This window comes from Trachymyrmex septentrionalis, unplaced genomic scaffold (genome assembly GCF_001594115.1).
Source record: "Trachymyrmex septentrionalis isolate Tsep2-gDNA-1 unplaced genomic scaffold, Tsep1.0 scaffold115, whole genome shotgun sequence".
Classification (NCBI taxonomy): Eukaryota; Metazoa; Arthropoda; class Insecta; order Hymenoptera; family Formicidae; genus Trachymyrmex; species Trachymyrmex septentrionalis.
Window position 1 is genome coordinate 89,901 of NW_017304279.1, and position 17,833 is coordinate 107,733.

The 17,833-nt window shown below is 28.9% G+C and overlaps 1 protein-coding gene across 2 annotated transcripts in view; it reads right to left on the reverse strand.

The window, feature by feature from the left end:
• LOC108753944 (ELKS/Rab6-interacting/CAST family member 1) overlaps positions 1–17,833 on the reverse strand; it is a 78,352-nt gene that overhangs the window by 59,088 nt on the left and 1,431 nt on the right. The window lies entirely within an intron of this gene.

The following is a 17,833-nucleotide window of genomic DNA, read 5'->3' on the forward strand; positions in this document are numbered from 1 at the left end:
GAACTTTAGGCGGAAAAAACAGTATGGTTGGCCTACACAGAAATCTAGTAATGCCAACCAAATTAAATAGTAAAATATGGAACAACTATTCAGTGGTTGCTTGAACTACAGTACAATCATAGTATATATTATACAGTAGCGCAACTTTCTGGCATCTTTGATGTTAGTGTTGATCAAAATAAAGTGCGCATGCGTGGAATGAGTAAGTTACCTAGCGGTGCTACCTAAACTTCTTTCTCTTTTCATCCTTTTTTTACTCTGTCAAAATTCCTCGCAAAGTTCACTAGATTTATTCGTATCGCAATCCAACGAATTCGTTAAAGTGAGTGCTATTTGTAGAAACATATTGAAACATATTAGACCATGCGACGTGAATAAACCAAATAGTGCAATGAAATAATTTAAACTTTATGAAAATTAATAAAAATAAATTAATAAAAATAAATAAAAGTAAATATATTAAAAAATAAAGAAAAAATATAGAAAAATTAATAAAAATATTAAATTAATTTAAAAATGTATATTTGTATAAAAAAATATTACTTAATTATATATTTATGAAAATATTATGAGAAAGCTGAGATATAAAAGAAATTTATATACACACACATATATATATGTCCAAAAAATAAGTTTAAAATACAATAAATAAAAAGAAATCTTTCTTGCTCGATTTTTTATGTTACTTTTGTTCACTTTTTCACTTTATCACTTTTTCACAAAAATTAAACCAATCTCTCGATTTTTCACATATTTCACCAAATGAACAATGCAAGTAATACTTCTCTCTAAATTTCTACTCAACCATGTATACTTGAAAGACAAATGTTTAAGTGGAACATTAAAACGCTTATTTAAATAAAGAGAGAAAGAGAGAGAGAGCAATAAAAATGGAGGAAAAGAGGCGAGACAACTTACTCATTTCACGTATGCGCACTCTATTTTAGTCAATATAAAATCAGAAGAGTTGCGCTATTGTATTAACATATATATACTGTAGTACAATAGGTACATTAGGTTATGTTGCAGCGCAATGACATTCAACATATATATATTTTTGTAAGCGTGGTGAGTCGCTTTTGCTTTTCGAAATTGCAATTTAATTTATAACATGACGTAACAAAATAAATAAATTCTTATTAATAATTTAATTTTTATTATTATACATGCTTTTAATGTCACGATTAACGCTACTATACGGATATAGAACTTATCTATAGTAAATGATCCCCCAATCAAGTTTTGGTTGTCACAACTAGATCGCGTCTAACTACATTGATGTAGTTGACACATCAAAGTAAATAAATCATATTAATTATATACATTCCTATCACATGAAGATAACTAGGATGATGTTTCTATATTGATCACAACTAAATATTTTTAGTTATAATAACTATATCTTTTTTTCTGTGTTTAATTGTGCTTTTTTTCATTCGCTAACTTTTAAGTGCTTATAATTCAAAAACTATTATATCCTCGACATTTTGGTTAAAATTTTCGTCTCAAAATGATTTCGGGAATCTACCTTTAAACATTATTACGGTCTTTACGGAACATCCTGCATATTACTCACAAAAATATTTGTACATAAGTGTATATAATTTATAAATGTATGTGAGTGTTCGCAGTGTGTTAAGTTTGAGTACTAACAATAAACCCAAATGACTATGCGGATCAATCACCCCTGCGGAATTTAATGTACGGTCTCGAATTTTTAACCGGTAGCGTAATTTCGCGCCACACCGCCGTAAAATTGTAACATAGGTATACACACGTGTTCGGTAATTACGTCAATACACAGGAAATATGTAAGCCAGAGGCGATATCGGCATATCAAACACGAAGATAAAAAATTGGCGAGCATTGATAATGTATCATCCGCAATACATAAAGGTCAAGACATTGTTAGGAAATTCTTCAATAAAATATATACTATAAGAATTAAATGAATCTGATGAGAGATTAATTTATACAATTTATTCATACATGATACATGGATTAAGAACTTTTAGGAAATATACACATAAATTTAAAAAGCGTAAAATAATCAATTAAAAATTAAGAAATTTAAAAGAGATTACAAAGATCTTTATCCTGCAAATCGCAGGAATATCGATTAAATCGCAGTCGATCCTTTTTTTATTCATCGTGCAAGAACAACTTCGCGAGTTTTTCGACGTCTATTGGCAGCTTTGTGCTCTCTCTCTCTCTCTCTCTCTCTCTCTCTCTTCACAAATCTATTTTAATCTACGTTGTAAACTGAAATGGATCGTTCGCATCGATTCGTGCGAGCGTCAAATCCACTCGCCGACGAATGTCAAGAGACAATTGATTTCTTTCTTCTCCGCTGGTGCATCAATTGCAGTTCGTGTAACAGTCGTGCATAAACGCTGACACTTCTGTCGGCGATTTCATCGATTGTTGCAATTCTTCGTTACTTTTATTGTCGAGAATGTATATCCGTTACAGACAATAGCCTATAACAATGTATCGAATGTTATCTTAAGCACGACCGTAACTGGCACGACCGTAACTGCAGATGCATCTACCAGTTACGGTTTCAGTGTTGCATCTACTAGCACTGTCAAGCTTGTTCCTTATCGCACAAAAAGTCTTTCAATTATACGAAACAATACGAGAAAAGAAAATATTTGAGAGATAACACACGTGTGAAATCTTATTAAGTGCTAAAGAATATTTGTCTATATGCAAGAAAATATAAAAGTCTAATTATTTTTAAAAAGATTGTAAGTTTTTACTTTTGGAATTATTTTATGATAATTTTACTTCTTCTTAATTAATCTTTAATATTAATCTTTAATATTAATTAATCAAATCCTCATCGAGCATTTTTCAACATATGAATATTAATGCAAACTTTCCTTAAATTGACTTGCAACATATTTACCTCGTGTCAAGTTTATTTAAACTCTTACTTTAGACGATTGAATCTGTAATAAGACGTGTGCGCTCAGTGTTAAATGCACCATGTGAGAATGTCGATGCTGAATGCATGTAAAATTATTTTGACCATTGCCTGTGAAAGATTGAGAGCAATACTAATACATAAATCTGCAGAACGCTGTTCGGACGGACATTTATGCATTCGATTAAACCGAGTAGTGTGCGACTGGCGCGTATACTGATCGTTTTTGTTTCGATCAGCGCGAAAACGGGCTGAATATGCGGAAGAATAAGCGTTTTCCTAGATAACGTGCGGGTGGAACCATCGATCGCAAACGTCGAATAAAAGTGGAGTTTATCGGATGTCCTCAATATAACCCAGATGTCCCAGCAAGCGACCCAGATAGAAAGTCAAGCTTCCCAATGAAATGAATTTCTCAACACTCCAATAATATTTCTGATTTATTTTCATAACACAGTGAATCTAATTGAGATATAACGTGCAAAAGTTATGAATTAAATAAACAGAAAAGATTGAGTTTAGCTCACACTTTTTAGCTTAAAATCAAGGAATAGCTGAGTAAAATCATCCTTTCCGTATTTTCAATTTGTTTTATTATCATGAAAGTATTACAAATATAAGAATGTATATTTTTAAACGTGTAAAAGAATTTATTATATAATGTGAATTTCGTTATAATATTAATTAATATTGATATAGTGAGTTTGTATTAAGAGATTCCTTACTATTCGAAAAAATAATAAGAATCTTATATTCTACGAATATTTAAATTTTTGCATTATTAACATTAAAACCGAATATAATAACTATAATAACAAAATTAGAATGTTATTAATTGTTGAATCGGATAGCATGCACGCATTGCAAAAACAGGAATTTTCCAAAATAAAAACTTAAATTATTGGGATCGACGTACTTTAGTTTTTATTCACGAAAAAATGTTCAGCTATTTCGAAACGGATACCACAAATTGGCAGTTTAATTAACTACTCAAAAAGTATTATTTTTACAAGAGACAATATTATAACGCTAAAAATATAACTTGTAAAAGCTTTTGTAATATTTTTAAACCATGTACATAGCTTACCAAATTCGTTGAAATTTTTTGTAACACACACACACTTAATATTTTTGAGATAAAAAATATAACAAACCCAATCACGGGTTATTTTTCTATTTAAAGAAAAAGAATTATTTTGTTAGACAACAACAGTTATAAGACTGCAGCGTTTATGAAAACTGTAGCGTTCTATATTCTCTATCAAAGCAAGGATTACAAATTTCAACTAAAGGATTTATTTGTAGAAGAGTAATTTCTACAAAGTTTTACTTACTAACAGTATTTTTTATTATGTTAAATTTATAATATCAAATTGTATTCAGTTTGAATTATTTTTCATCATTTCTATATCATTGCTCTTACTTAATATGTCGTTAATTTAACTAAAACAATAAAATAAAACAATTTAACCAGGATTGGATAAGTTAACTTTTTTTTTATTAAGTTAAGTTAAAGTTAACAGCCTTGAAAATTTAGCTTAGTTAAGATAAAAGTTAATCCATAGTGAAATTAATTAAATTAAAAGTTAAGTTAATAAAGAAAAGTAACTGAAAAGTTAAAAGAGTTAAATTTCTATTATTTTATGACTTCAAGTTAACTTTTTTAAAACTAAATTAAAAAACTAAGTTAAAAAGTTAACTTTTTTAACTAACAAGGAAAAACTTACATATGTATTTCACGAATTGATCGGTTTTTGTATGATTATTCTGGGGCACTAAAAAATAATCCCTGTAAAGAAGTAAATTGCACTTCTGCGTATTTTTCGAGAAAATCGTGATTTTAGGTTACGACGGATCGCTTTTAAACTTCTTTATTGTTTGTAAATAAAATATTTGAAATTATTTAAAATTAGAAAAATACATCTCCGACGGACACGAATGTATATAATCCGAGTATAGGATCCATATAACGGACGTACAACTACTCAACCCTGACGTTAACTTTTAAAAAATTAAATTAATAGTTAATAGTTATCGATAAAATATAACTAAATAAATTTAAAATTAATTAATTTTTTAACTTTTAACTTAACTTTTAACTTTTTAACTTAGCATTACCCAACCTTAAATTTAACTCAAGAAAATGTATTGACTCAAATTCAGTTTATTAATTGCATACGTTAATGTAAATGTTGTTTATATTAAAACTAACCACACAAATGGATTGATTTATATTGTGACTTCTTGACACACATAAAAGTTCAAAATAAAACAAAATGTTAATTCAAAGAATTGGATTACCGTTGCTCCTTTGACATCTAATAATGTACTTCTTTTTTTATTTAATACTTTAATTATTTAGTACTTTAATACCTTAAATTATTTAATACTTTAATTATCAAGAATAATTTAAAAGAACTTCTGCAACAAATAAATGGAACAATATTTATTAATTACAAATCCGCAAAATAATTTAGATTTTTTATATTTAAAATTTTAAAATTAAATTTCATGTTTTTACTAATTTTTATTAAATTCTTTCACAACGAACAAATATTACTATGGACAAAAACATTGTCTGGTTTCTATTAAAAAAATTTTAGTATTCTAAAAATGGATGCAAAGTTCTTTAGCATATATTCTAGACAAGGTTTATTAGCCGCAATAGCCATTTAAACTTTTTATGTAATTTATGTAATACATATACCATTTCGACATTTACGTTTATCTAGAGATTCTAGAGCCTAACCTGTTGTCACGCGGCAAAGTTTTTTTTATAAATCCGTTCGATATCGATTGTGTTCGAGGCTGGACTTAGTTATTGTGTTTTCCATGCCTCAAGGTTGTTGCATAATAGACTATAATTTACGTCTGGGAAATCTTTTCGCGGATTTTGATGAATATATTCTTTTATAATAGAAATCGTAATCTTTTTTTAATTAAATGATTGTACAGAATTAATTTTTCAAAAGAAAGCAATAGCGATAACATTTAAAAGGCCAAACTTATATAATAAATTACAATGAATACCAACACGTTGACACCTTAGCATGCGCAAACGTCGCCTATTAGCATATTGGAAATCATTTTCTTATTAAATAGAGACAGAGCAGAAAAGCAAAGTATATAATGTATAGGACAATATAATTTATGCTTTTCTATGTATATTATTATCCTATATAATATGCCTTTACATTGCATATTATTATAGCTTCTCTATTATACGAATAAAGAAAGTGTCAAAATAATTTAATTAATATGAAATCCTGTTTTTCACATCATTGTGACATTTGCACATTGTTTGCTGGTTAGATGAATATATTATACTGCATGAATAAAATAGACTATTAAAGTAATGTATGCAGCTTGCATTAAAATTGCTTCAAGTCAATAAGATTTGGCATAGCGTTTTCATAATCATTTCCTTAGAAATAAGATAACTTCGGTATATAGGCTGTATCTAACAAAAACTTAATTTAATAAGTATTATTTACTATTTTTAAGATAAACAAACTATATTAAAAACTTTGTTTTGTCTACTACTATAAAAAAAATATGATAAATCGAAAATACTTATTTTTTGTAAAAAAAAAAAAGAAAACTTTTTAAAACCCTCGTATTTTTGCCGCATATCCCATAGGGATGAGATGTACGGCTACTCGTACGAGGAGACGGGTATGTATGACTCATAAAAAATTTACAAATAATTTATAAGTAAGATGTAAAATGACGCAATGACTTATAAAATAAAGATTTACAAAGTTTTATTAAGGAATAAGAATGATAAATGCATATGTATATGAAGTAGAGAGATAATAATTACAATCTTCCTACATATGTTACAAGTGTTATTATATAAGGTACATATTTCATGTAATGCATTTATTGTATTTAGTGTACTAAATCAAATCTGCGCACTCTTTGTATGCTTTGGGCATAAATCCCGCCCTCTAAAAATGTCATATATCCCAAACACATAATTATACAAGATAACAATCTAAACAAAGAATACAAGAGCAAAGCACTTGTATTTTGTTATACAACATGCTTTACTATTCCTCTGTACTTATGTATCACGAAATAATCACTAAATCTTTTACACGCTCTACAGTAATCATTTTATGTAGATTATAATTTATGATGACGCTACTTATTACAATGACAAATCGATTCAAGTCATAATAATTTCATTAACATTAACAGTAAGAAACTGAAATTATAATATATATAATACTAATATAACTAATATAAACTAATATAATACTAATATAATATAATATAAAGGCATATAACAGAGTAGTTGCAAAAAAATATCTCCAACTCCTTCTATTTTTTTTAACTTCTACAACGTAAATTTCAACGCGGCGTATTTGCCGGAGTTACCTTAGATTTAATTTGCATTACGACAGTGTCACGCATTTTGTGTGTGTGTGTGTGTGTGTGTGTTTGTGTGTGTGTGTGTGAATGTAAAATATATGACACAAATTGCGTGTTGCAAATAAATTTTAAAAGCATTTCCGCCGAAATCAATACAAAAAATATGTAATTATATATTGCGACATCGCATCACTTTCTACATATATCCAGGTTTCATTCAAATTTCTATCTCTAAATTTATATCTCTTTACTCAAGTTTTAAAATAATCTGCTCGGATTTACTGCAGCTATTACTTTGGGTACTGCCAATTAAAAGTTGACATTTTTCGTATTGCGCTCGCACGCGCGATCGTGGTGTAAAAGTACAATATGTATATCCGTTTATATCGATCGGCCTAAATATAACAGGCAGATAAGGCAAATAAGGCAGATTAACGAGGTCCTATGTCATATGTGGCATAAATATGGCGCGATCGCATTGTTCCGCGTTCAGTAACTAAATCTGCCACTTGCTTCATTGCCCGCGTGCGTTAAGAAATATTTCCATAATGTCACAAGGATATTCTTCGTCGCTGATCGGTGTCCTTCGACATCTCGCCATTTATTAATCATTCATCGACGGCGTCAGAATAAACAGTGGCTCGATCAATACATACAGCAAGTGTAAATACAAGAATGTTATTTAACAGAAGAAATAAGGGAAGAAACATAGATTATCGCGATTAACATTGTATTTAGAACGTAGGGCGATCATTAGAATATAAAAAATATATTATATTTACTTGCTGGAAAATTTTGTTACATTTAAATAATTTTGTTTTCTGCTCAGGAAAAGTATTTCTTTTTTTTTTCTGCTATATTTTTACATTGGCAAGTACAAAACAGTACAAACTTTTATTAGTTTTGTCATGTTTTCTAGTTTTGTTTATATGTTATGGTTTGCTGTTTTTATTTAACATGATATTCGTATCAAAAATTACGTTAAATTAAAATATCTGCAAGAACATAAGCCGTGAAAATTTAGAAAAATCTTCCTTGGATGGACTTCGAAAGAGAGACTCCCTCAAGCCTTTAATGTATACTCTCGTTCCTTGGATTATAATGAGACGTCAGCAGACGAGCTTGATAGGAAAGTGGAATACTGAAAGGGGGAAAAAAGGGAGCAGACATACGTAGTAACCAGACAACGAGAATCCTGACTCGTTTGAAAGCGAACAGATGTGAGAGAAGATGGAAACGTCGAGTTCACGAGATTCGACAAGATTCATCGGATGCGAAAATAAAACGGATCACTGAATGGCTTGGTGGCAATTAAACGAAATGAGAATCTTATTTTTCAATTCAGAAAAGATGCAACACGTGGGATTCCGTATTCGGGCCAAAATTAATGATCGCATTTTTAGATCAGATAAGAAAACAATAAATTTCCCTTTCTCTTAGCAATTTACATTATATAAAAATTATTTTTTGGAAATAATATTAATTATCAGCTGTTACTTGTTTGCTGAAGAATCTAAATAAGAATTGTTCAAATAAGTTATGTAAAATAGATTACGTAAAATATTCATAAAAATATAAATTTTCTCTATCTCAATTTTATCATTGTAGCGTTTAAATATTTAGCAAATCCAGACATCCTTGTCGTTTCCAGAAATAAAATATATATTATTACGGCGCAGAATACAAACAATAGAAGAATAATTAATAACGCCAGATACAAACACTGCGTTATGCATTTTTTTTCTATAACAGCACAATAATACTTCCTGAAGTCGACCGTCTTCATGTAGCCACAGCCTTGGATAGCAGCTGCAACTTTAGATGAATTACAATGGCGTGTGAACATTCATGAGATGAGGGACAGTATTGTCGGCACTTAGACATGAACGGATTCACATCTCATGGCAGAGGCCTTTATATGTATATATACATAAGATCGACCTATGTACCTATGTAAAAAAGCAACTTTAAAATTTTACAGCTCTTAACTTAATTTTTGTCACTTTTATTTAAACAAAGCAAACGGAAAGAAATCATTATTCAAAAATAAATTAGCAATTTCTTTGTATAAATTTATTATTCTATGTTTCTTACCTTTATTAATTTTAATTATTATCAGACATAACATTAAAAAGATAATTGAAACATTTATTTAATTAGTATAAAGATATGTTGGAAATAAAATTTATTGAAGACATACATAGATACTTTTGTGTAAATATCTGCAATTTCAACTCTTTCAAGTATTATTCAAGCAAATTATTAAATAAATCAATATATAAGTTTTCAGTCTGATAATTATATATTTTGAGTAAAATATTGTAAAACATTCCTGAACAGAAAATATATAATAAATGTGGAAAATTTATGTTAGAATTAAAGGTCAAATTTTCAGAGATAGTAATAGCTTGCAAATAAGATAGGATGTCATTGTTCAACAAAATATCTCTCTGTTTTGAGACACAAGATGAATAATTTATGTTAGCAGAAAATCAAATTTGGCATTTTTATTTAGACGTTGCAATAGATTTTAATAAAGATAGAATTTCTCTCTTATAATCCAAAATAAAAAATAATCTCACATTCATTACAATGTCCTAATTTTGACAAATATTGTAGTGCTCAACATATGAATCATTAATTATTTTTTGAATTGTGAAAAATTATTAATTTCAGCGAAAAAGATACTAAAATTAAAATTATTTTGCAATAATTGAGCGATATAAGAAAATAATACTTTGCATATTTTCTTGGCAAAATTTCTAGTAGCTAATTAGAATAGTAGTTAAAGTAGAATATTTTTTACATTTTTTATTGGTAAATTTAATAAAATATGCACCAAGAGAAAGAGATTGTTTTAATAATATTCATAAATTTGTAAAAAATATGTTTATAATGCATATGACGTAATCTTAATCAGTGCTCCAAATATTGAGAAATATGTTACTATTTAATTATTGAAGTTCTGGTACCGCCCACATTAACATGTTTCGTGCACATATTATGTGTAGTTTATAGACGTCATATTGCCTTCGACGCTACAGAAATTTGCGTAGAATATAATTTTTATATTTTGCGTCGGAGGAGTATTATCATCTATCGGAGTAATATTACAAGATCAAAAAGATCAAATAAACATTTTTTGCGAGTCACATGCTTATCACAAAGTAATTTTGAGCCACTCGTGAGAAAGAGACTTAATTTCGCACTTGCGATTAACCTGTTTTTTTTTTCATTCCTGCTGTCGACAGTTTAATGCGTTTTTTGCGCGTTCCATTCTCAGGTTCCCGATGCTAATGGAAGAAAAGAAAGGTGCAGGAAAAGCTCGCCAGAGGCTGTGTACGAATCGATCGAAGATTCCAGTTCTCTCTTGACGTCGAGTGAAACGAAAGAGAATTATTTCTTTCGGAGTTTTTCTCTGTCATCCGTGCACATCTTTTTTTTTTACGAAGCGACATAATGATATTAGTTTGTTCAGCAGGTTCCGGAAAATTATGTCCAATTTTTCAGAAAACTTTCCGCAAAAATGAGCTAAAGAGATTCAATGAAAATATATCGGAGTAACTAAACTATGTAGGAACGCGGTCAAAAAATATTGTATTGGAATTTATGTTGGAAACGGCCCAGTCACGTTTTTGTTAACTATTTGTATTGAACAAAAATATAAAATGAGGCTCGAAAAAATATATCAGTAAAAAATGTAAAAAAAGTCCATCAGAACCTACATCAGCTGTTTGAATGCATCAAAAATTTCTTTATTTTCGTGTGAATGTAACAAAACGAATAAAATATACGTTTCGACTCTTCAATTCCTTATCAATATAACATATAAATCGAAATTACATAAATAACGCAAATTCCAAGTTGATGATTCTCGACAGTTTAGTTCGTTCTTCTTTATCCAAATGCCAAATTAGCTATGTAATGAATAGCCCAATAATTATCAGAAATAGTAACTTATACAATAATAATATAAAAACTTACATAAAGTAAAACCGAAGTCATATACATTGCGTCACTAAGTAGAATCACATCGCTCATCAGATTGTCAGATTTGCTGTGTAGTCATTCAAAAGAACCATGAAAATGAAAAATTAGAGAATTATTAAAATCATTTGTCTGAATCTTAATTATATCAACTTACATGTAAGCGTTTTCTCATGACTCGACGTAAAGGTCTTGTGGTGCCGACAGTCAGAGATACAATGAGAGTCAAAATAATAAAGTCATGTAATTATTAAAATAATAATAAAAATAAGAACAAAAGAGGATAAAATCAACGTCACAAATGCATAAACAAATTCATATATAGTGGGCCTATAGAATACGTATTATTCTGTAAATTCAAACTCTGTTTCTGTTGTTTTACATGGATCGCTTCCGAAATCAGTCTTTTATTAAGTACCTTTTCCTCATCTAATATCTTGACATTTTCGCAATGAAATTCATGTTGATGACTAATTCTGTGTTCTATTATTACGGAATGCTGTGTAGTGTTCCAATTTATGTAATTTCTATGTTCATTTATGCGTGTCTTCAAACATTTATCTGTTTGGCACACATATAATGCTTCATAATTTCAACAATCAATTTTATATACGATGTTTGTGTGAAATAGCTTGAGACAAACGCCTTTATGATCCCTGAGAATCCCCTAAGATTATTAATCCCTTTATATGCCATGTAAATATATTACGAAGTTTTTTTTTTTAAATTCGTTTATCTTTTCTGATAAATGTAATATAAAGGGGATTGTAAAAAACTTATAATTCATTTTATCATTGTCTTATCTATAAGTGTGTTACCCTGGTCATTCCATTGTTTAAATTTTTTTGTCAACCTATTATTGATTTCAAAGAATATCAGTTTCAGTGGATATCCATTTTTTTGTTTAAAAGGATTTTAATATTTAATTCAAAATTCTCTTGATGAGATAAAGAAAGAGATGGGAAAATTGATGGGATCCTTATATAGAATGAAACAAAGAAAGAACTCTATCAATTAAACCGACGATTGTTCCCACTTTTTGATATAAAGGATGTTTAGAAAAATAATTTAGGTAACGACCAGAAAAAGTAGGTTTGTGGTACCAATTTTGAATAAGAGAATTTCTTTTTTTAAGCTGATATCAAGAAAATTTAACTTGTTCTCACCTATTTCAGTTGTAAATTTCAACTTGGAATAGAATGAATTAAACGTGTTAACTAGCGCATCAATGTGTGACGCATATGCTAACGTAATATCATGAACATAAAAGGATGGTGTAATTGGAAGTCTCTGTAGTGCTTTAATTTCAAGATCTTGCATAACAATATCCGATACAATGGGTGATAATGACGAGCCCATCGAAACATCAAAAGTCTATTTATAAAATTTGTCATTGAAACAGAAAATTGTTGAATTAAGAATTAATTCCAACGCTTTAAAAAATTCCCTTTTGGGAATGTTCGTTTTTTTTTTTAATGAGATGCCATCTCTTCTCTATGCCTTCAAAAACCAAATCAATAGGTACATTTGTGAACAACGAAATCACGTCAAGAGATAAAAGAACTTCGTTGAGATTGTCAAATTAGAAATGTGTTTAGTTAAATGAAAACTGTTCTTGATAAAACTGTTTGCTACTAGTATACTGTCATTTAAAAAGGAGGCTAGATTATAGAGAGGGCTTCCCACTGAAGAAACTATGATGAAGTGGATAATCTACTTTGTATATTTTCGGAAGACCATATGCAAGAAGTGCAACAGGGTTAGAAGCGTTCAATTTGTTATAAACAGAATTCTCAACGAAACCACGCTGTTTTTATCCCTTTAATAACGTTTTAAATTGTGTTAACATTTTATTAACTGGATTGTGTGTTAATAGCTTATAAATCTCAGTGTTAGACAGTAAAGTTTCCATTTTTTATACGTATTCCGTCTTGTCAAGTGCCACCACCACAATACTCTTATCTGTCCTTGTAAAAAGAATATGTAGATTGTTTTTAACAAATAATTTCGTAGTCTTGATTAAAGAAAAAATTCTCTTCTCTATGTTAGTCTTATTAGCATATGCTTGCTTTATCCCCTTAATTAAAGAATAAATTCTATTCTCTGTTGAGTAATTTTAATCTGACAAAATTATGTTCAATGTATTTAAGAAATTCAGTCATGGTGTTTCTAATTAGAACACTACACAGCATTCCGTAATAACAGAACACATAATTAGTCATCAACATGAATTTGATTAGGAAAATGTCAAGATATTAGACGAGGAAAAGGTACTTAATAAAAGACTGATTTCGGAAGCGATTCATATAAAACAGCAGAAATAGAGTTTAAATTTACAGAATAACGTATTCTTTAGACCCACTATACATGAATTTGTTTATGGATTTGTGACGTTGATTTTATCCTCTTTTGTTCTCATTTTTATTATTATTTTAATAACTACATGACTTTATTATTTTAACTCTCATTGTATCTCTGACTCGGCACCTCAAGACTTTTACATCGAGTCGTGAGAAAACGCTTACATGTAAGTTGATATAATCAAGATTCAGACAAATGATTTTAATAATTCTCTAATTTTTCATTTTCATGGTTCTTTTAAATGACTACACAGCAAATCTGACAATCTAATGAGCGATGTGATTCTACTTAGTGACGCAATGTGTATGACTTTGATTTTACTTTATATAAGTTTTTATATTATTATTATATAATTAACTATTTCTGATAATCATTGAGCTATTCATTACATAGATAATTCGGCATTTGGATAAAGAAGAACGAACTAAATTGAGAATCATCAACTTGGAATTTGTGTTATTTATGTAATTTCGATTTATATGTTATATTGATAAGGACCCGAATTGAAGGATCGAAACGTATATTTTATTCGTTTTGTTACATTCACACAAAAATAAAGAAATTTTCGGTGTATTCGAACAGATAATGTAGGTTCTAATGGTTTTTTATATTTTTTACTATTTGTGTTAATTTTTTTACATTTTTGAATGTTAATTTAACATAATGTGATTATACAAGTATAATATACATTTTAATATATAATATAGATATTTTGTCTTAAATTGATACTTAACATTTCTTAGTGTTACATTTATGAGTAAAAAAGAAATATAAAAATAATGTACTTTAAAACGCAAATTCTAAAACAAACAAATAAAATATGTTATTTTAACATATAATAAATGTTAATTATATTGAAAGAAATATACTTACAGTTTCTTTACAAACTGTGTCAGTATTATGTTTTCGTAATCAATTTTTTTGCGCAATATCTGTATTGTTTTCTAACATATTCAACTTATGTTAAATAAACACAAAAATTTGATTATTTGGAATATGTAAAATGTGTTGTATTCGACACAAATATTTATTTATTTTATATCTTCCTAACTTCTTTAACTAATCAATAAATCACAATGAAACTTTGCATAAGTTATTTTGAATATTGAAAGTACTTATAACAAAAATTTAGATTTTTATTATTGTTTTTGAAATTTTGGTTTAACAATTTTAGTATAACAATAAAAGTAACAAATAAAATTAATGAACTATAAAAATATGTTCATTAAAAACGGAATATTTTGAACAAAACTTTCACATATATAGTTTGCTTAAAGTACAAATATTAATACAGTTGTAAAAATGCCACATCCTCCGCGTGGGCATTACTGAAGACATTTTACTATGAGACCTTGTTTAATTAAAAACCCGTTTTAATTGCACGAAATTGTAAGATTCAAATCTGATGAATGAAGATATTTAAAAATTAATATGAAAAAAAGTGTGGCTATAAAGTATATTAAAGCAGAACAAATAATATGCTGCATTTATTGCATAAATTATATTTTTTAATTTAATGCATCATAATTACTTTTATAAAAGAAAGATAAACATTTCCCTTGTATTTTATGAAATAAATATAATGTAAATTTATTTGTAGAATTTTATTCGGAGACAAGATTGTAAAAAGAATTTTTATGCAAAACTTCATGTATTTGCACTTTTTGTAAGTTTTGTTACCCATTGAGGATGGATTCTGAGTGAACTGAAACATTTGGGATTTTATTTTTGTAGCTCAAGTTTTAAATATTGTATTAAAATTTTAATTTTATGCATATACACTATACCTGACTAATTGCGCCGTTACTTACAGGTAAATTTATTTCTTTAATTTTGTGTCCAGGAAAATATGTTACTATCAAGTGATGCGTGTAATGCAAATCATTGTCAGTGTAAAAACGTCGTCGGCGTAATTTATAGTGTACCCGGTTTGCCCATGATTGCGAATTTTGCACGAGACAGGCACGTCGGGAACAATGGGCGTACATGAGATTGATGTAAGCTCGTACATACGTATACATACATACATTGCAGAAAAACGCATTTACTTAGACAAGGGTAAACGAAGATAGAGATAGGTACGAATGTGGGCAGTCGGCCAGAGAAACATTTAGCTCTTTGAGATTCTTCCGCTCGCGGGGGCAATGACTTATTCGACGTCGTCGTGAACGTGATACACACATGTACATACGTGTATATACGATGTGCAAAAACGGACATATTCACGTGCATACACGATATGAGGCAAAGCATACGAATTTTAATTGATCTCATGAAAAATGCGAAGCTATTGCAATCTGCAGCATATCGTTCTTATGTGACATGCATTTGTGACAAGGTCGACGTATCTTTTTTTCTACGGTGCGATGGCTTTATCAGATTCACGAATACGCGCTGTGGTCGCTAAACCACAAAACAGATGGCAACTGAATAAAATGATGATTTAATTAATATAGTGTAAATGTGTGTGTGTTATTAAAAGTTTCCGCGGTGGTAAAATATTATCCATGACTTTTATACATAACTACTCGTTATGTATAAATTACTCAATTTAAATAAGGTATAAAATAAACTTCAGCGAATAACAATTAAAAATATATTATAAGGAGTCTGTCTGAGCTTAACTAGTTAACGTGCGCTAGTTTAAATAATTATATAATTCAAACAATAAACAATACAAACGTTCAACCTTTAATGTCGATCATCTTCAGTGAAGTTATATAATATAAAATAAAATTGGATCAGTCTTACATACTATTCTTCTTAACAATTTAAATTAATTAATTATCCTTCGTTTGTTCTTTACAATTTGCATTAAATTATTCAAATTCCAGTAATATGTGTACGTGTACAAGTATCTTTATAATCTATAAATACATTAATGCATTGATTATTTTCAATTAGGTATAAGTTTGTGTTTTAATATAAAAGTTTACATTTTAAAAGTATTAATAAAAGATCTGTTTTTTATTTCTGCACTAGATTACTGCACTAGAACTCTTTTTCTTGCTTTCAAATATATATCTTTTTCATTTCTTAAGTACCAAAAGTGTATACTAGTTTAACCACAAAAAAAAACAGACCTATAATATTTAAGAAATTGCACAGAGAAACAGTCGCGAATCAGAATTCTAAAGTATCATCATAAATATTGCGAGTCTATCGAGAGACTTGGCAGAGCTCGCAAAAGTGGCACGAGTTTCGTTTAATTAATTAATCGACGTATCGAATGATTCATTGTAAAATATTACAAAACAATGGACGCAATCACAAATTACGGCATGAGTGAAACTTGTTGCCGTGCTGCATGTGCCGATTATGAATGATTTACGCGATATTTGCGCTACAATGACACGCTGCATTCCATCCTATGATAACGTTAATTGATACGACATTTCGCAAATACGTGTATTGTGATAATAGACCAATTACCGCAAAAGCTTCGGAGCCTACACGATGTTCGTGAAATCGGCATAAAGGTGGCTCCCCCTTTGTGTTGCATTTTTAGCCAATCGATAATAAGATTCCGCAACAGTGTTGTTACTGCAGAATGAATTGCCGCTATTTTAGTTTGACTAATTCGACTAAAGAAGCTGAATAATTTAAAAACTCATTGACGAATTCTTAGTGATGTCACAAAAGTGAGAGAGAATCTTAATCTGTGTTTTAGTTGTAAATAAAATATATTTAATTATTATATATTCGTAAAATATGAATGTGATAGGCAACATAAATTTTTGCAAAAACAGTAATTCGTTGCTCTCGTAAAAAAGCCTCTATTACGTCAAAAGTTTTTCATCACGAGTTGACCCATTTTCAGCTGACGTTGTATGAATACATTTTATATATAATCTTTTTCAGTTTTTTCTATCTTCCCTTTAAAGGGGATGTCATTCATAATTTAACTGCCCTGATAATGAATTATCTTCTAAAAATATTGCACTTTTTTTCCTAAAAAATAAAATAAGTTTCTGACTAAAATTTAGAATACACAGGGGCTTTATTCTCGAAAAATATGGATCCAAAATACCCTGTATTACATAATCTTCTCGATTTATTTATTTTGAGGAATTAAAGATTCCCGTTTAGAGGACTAACCCATTTTCAGCGTACACTACACAAATGCTTATATAGTATATGGTAATCTTCTTGACCGCAAACATAGCTAGAGATAATTAG